Raw genomic sequence first — 4,666 nt, forward strand, 5'->3', positions numbered from 1 at the left:
GACCATAAACGTCGAAATATAACAAAGGACAAGGCTCAGCGATGGTACGAGTTCCTGGTTATGCATGTTTTCTGTAAGAACATAGGGAACCACGACCGTGAAAGTCTGTACACCGAGTTGCGACGCAAGTACGCAACTGAGGCTCGAGACAAGGGACATGAAACAAAGTTTTTATCTATCCCGACTTACGTGGGAACAGTTTTATGACACTGTATCCACTCTTTTCACCGCACATCGAGTAGCCTCGAAGGGAAAGGCGGTAAATAAGAAACCGCGGCGAGCTCCTGATCAAGGATACCTCTCACGCCAGACGTCAGGTTGTCCTAACCAGACACGTGCTCGCGACTCTACTCAACCAACGCGACCCAATAAACGGGCACGCGCGGAGTCGAAGGACATGGAACCTCCGTATAAGGAGATTAAGAAATGTGCCGACGCACAGTGTGGGTATGACATGTACCAATTGACCCCTAACGGTTATTGGAACGGAAGACATGCACCCACCTGTACACACTTTCTTACTAAGTGTGACAAGTGTGAGATAACCAATGGCTATCACGCTAAGTCTTGCGACAAGAAGCCCGACATTAAGTTGGAGTGAAAGTACTACCAGGTACAACCGTTACAACGAAGATACAACGACTCCTTAGATGAGCGTGTAATAATCACTGTATATTGCAACAGAAATAAAGTCCTTGCATTGATTGATCCTGGTTCAGAAATTTCATGTATATCCGACCGCTTTGCATTAATGAAAGACATTGAAAGGCGAACTCAACCCACTCGCCTAATTTTAGCATATGATAAAATTTCTAAGTGTGATACCATGGCCACAAATGTTGAAATCTTCCTGGCCGATGAAAGAAATATCACAACTCAAGCTGTGATCGTTAAGATGTCACAGAAGTACGACAATATAGTCGGAATGAGCGATTTGCTCACGTTAGGGATAACCGTAACATACTTACCCAACAACATAGATCCTTTAAAGGATCAGTCAGACGATAATTGTCTAAAACCATATATACCACCATCGGACACAGTCAAGGAATTGATTCCTGGCTTTGCCGATAAGATAATGATCTTATATTAGTAAATAAGAAGATAAAAATAACCGACTGGGCGAAATTCCGCTTCAACGACGGATACGTCAGCCTTGACTTAACCAACTTTACTATGCTCCTAAGCTCAAATGTCCTTCAAGAAACCATGTTTCTTGGAGACACGAAGCTGTAGTTAAAGAACAAGTCGAGAATTGGTTATCCGATGGGGTAATCGAAATCAATTACCAACAAACGCCAGTTAACTTAGCATTATTGGCAGTTGATCAACACAACTTTGACGAAACATTTAAGAAAGTCAGAGTATGTCTAGATATGAGTCCAATAAATAAATTATTGCCGACTCATAGTTTCCATCCCCCTCGTATAAACGAGGTACTAAAATGAATGGAAGGTGCTACGGTGTTTACATCCATAGACTTAACACAGGGGTATCATCAAATGCAAATTTATGAACCCCATCAGAAGTACTTTAGTTTTTCCTGGACAGGTAAACAATACAGGTTTAGAGGTGCACCTTTCGGGTTGCACTCCTTACCAGAATTCTTCCAACAAGTAATAGAGGAAATGTTTGCAGACATGCCTAACGTGCAAGTCTATATAGATGGCATAGCCATCTTTTCTAAAACTAATGGCGAACATGCCGCATTAGTCAGGCAAGTCCTTCAGAGACTCAACGAACAAAACTTCAAGGTTAACGAAAAGAAATGTCACTTTGCCATGAGCGAAATATAGCTCTTAGGCTATCGTATATCTGGGGAAGGTATTAAAATCGACCCCGGTAAGGTGGAACACCTGTTAGATTGGCGAACACCAACTACAGGAAGAGATGTGAACAGCATGTGTGGGTCTGTAAACTTCTTTTCAGAAGGAGTACCACATTTGGCTGATTATCTTAAACCCTTTGGACACTTAAGATGTCATAAAGGCAAACTAGGAGACTTGTGGACTAAAGAGTGTGATGACGCATTTAAAGCACTCAAGCACGCAGTCCAACAAGCCCCTGTTGTACAAGGATCAGTCGATGGCGTGCCTTTTGAAATAGCAACGGACGCATCAGATTTAGCACTCGGAGGTGTACTATACCAGGTTATAGATAATAAACCTAGGTATATATAATTCTTTAGCTGAGCAATGAATGCTTCACAGTTGAATTATCCAACTGTGAAGCAAGAGCAACTAGCCATAGTAGCAGCTTTAACACACTTCCGCGATTACTTATACGGAACAGCTTTTACGCTGATGTGTGATCAGAAGTCCCTTCAATGTATGAAGGAAGTGAAGCCAGACTCTCAAATACTGAGCCGAGGGCATGATACAATATCAAAGTTTTATTTTAGATATCAAACATCTACCAGGGATACATAACCATTTACCGGATATGTTATCACGCTTCGTACCGGACTTTAATAAATCCGTACGTGAGTTACTAGCCACTGATATGTAACCCCAGGTGGTTTGAACTGGCTCAAAAGATATTTGGGCCACATACAATTGACATGTTTGCTGCGCATCATAATGCACAACTTAAGAATTACAGGACTTTAAATCATCCTTTAGGAGATGCCTTTCAATTAGACCTCTCCAAATAAATGCGTGGGCTAATCTACCATGGCAGTTAATTGCCCAATTACTAAATTATGTTCATATACACAAAGCTACCATCACGTTGTGTTGCCCATTACGGAGTAAAGATCCATGGCTCAATAAATTAATAAGCATGATACAATGCGAGCCAATATATTTAGATAGGGAGGTAGATACTTTCCTATATCAGGGTACCCGAGCCGTCCAGAAGACGCCTTGGAGACATACTATAATATGTCATGTAGGTCCCATTGGAGCAACCAAATGGACTCCTTCTGAGACCTTCCTTAACAAGGTCAAAGAATTGGAGATTCTACTCTCCACTAGATTGAACGTTAAACAGTTCAAAGGCAACACAGCACTTGAAGCATGTGCACAAGAAATATAATCTACTAATGACACTACAGTTAAGAAGTGTCAGTCTCAAGCTAGGAATCTGTTAGATAACATAAAGTCCAAGCCCGAAGTTTTCAACCTCTATTTTTAAAGAAATTAATGAAAGATAATCCCGAAGCATATACACATATAATGCGAATATTAAATAGGTCAGGTGTATCAAACGCACACGAGCGCATTCATGACACTCATGCGAAATAAGGACAGGAGTCTGGAAACACTACAGACTTAGAGACCACGCAAGTTGATTCTGAACACCCTACCTTTATTCTGGATGTGCAGAATGACAAAAACATTCTTGCTTGGCTGACGCAAAACCATATGCTGAAGCACCAGAACGTAGTAGACGCACTTAAAGATGCTAAGCGAAATGGGATCGCGTACCCTAAGCTGGCAACTTTAGTTGACAGAGTATATTAGTTATGTACAGACTGTGATCTCAGCCAGATTAAGCGCTATGAGTTCGCACCGCTTAAGAGTGTGACTGAAGATGTTCCATTGATCTGCTTGACCTGCCTACGTCCGAGCACACAGGCAACCGTTACATATGCAACTTCTTTGATGTGGCGTCACGGTATAACTTGCTCTATCCTTTAAACGACAAGAGTATGCTGACCGTGGCAGATTTATGTTGCCAAGTCTTTGCTGACCACGGGTGGCCAGGTATAATATGCACTGATAACGGTAGCGAGTTCTGCGATGACGTGATGGAATTGTTAGTACTCGTATCAGGCATATGATATAAAAGGGGTGTACCATATAAACCGCAAACACAAGGCGCTAATGAAACGCGCCACAGAAGACTTAAGCTCTTCTTACGTACTGTATTAACGGATGATGCAGATGATTCGCCGTACCATCTTAAGTGGGTACAAACACAGATGAACGAGTGTGCTGATCCGGTTACAGGAACAACACCCGCTCACGATTTTCGTGGAAGATTTAATGAGCTACAAATACCCTTTAACAAGGACGAACCTGATCACCATGAGTTATCATGGTTAGAGAAGGTACAACGCATACACAACGCTGTATATCCTTGCTTGCGAGAAATACGCAATATAGCCTTATTAATAAGGCAAAAGCGTTGGAACACTACCAAGAAGATAGCAGAGTATCAGGTTGGTGACAGAGTTAATATCCGTCAACGTAATTCCGATGCTACTGTATTAACATCTAAATGGATAGGTCCATATATAATCTCTGTAACAGACACTAAAAGTGGAACGTATGAGGTATATAACCCCGATGGTTCTAGTGCGCTTAATATAGGCACAAGTCGTATTCCGACTACAGAGATTATACTTGCAAGAAGACATGACTCTAATGCCCCTCTTGATCGTTCTGATTTAAAGACATTATATGGAGAACGGATAAGGGAGGCTATACATACTATCGTACACACTTTATAGACGGTTCAATAGCTGAGTTGACTTCCGATGCTTTCGATAAACAAGACTATTTAAAAGCCTTTAATCGAAAATGGCGTGAACGCCGGCATAAGTCACAAGCTGAAAAAGATAGCATGTTTCCATCGTCTGAAGCCACGGAAGTTAAAACTTGCCCGCCAACAGCATTTATCCCGAGTTTAACTGCTCATCCTTCGTATGTTCCAAAAACAA

Source organism: Sphaeroforma arctica, assembly GCF_001186125.1.
Source record: "Sphaeroforma arctica JP610 unplaced genomic scaffold supercont1.382, whole genome shotgun sequence".
NCBI lineage: Eukaryota > Ichthyosporea > Ichthyophonida > Sphaeroforma > Sphaeroforma arctica.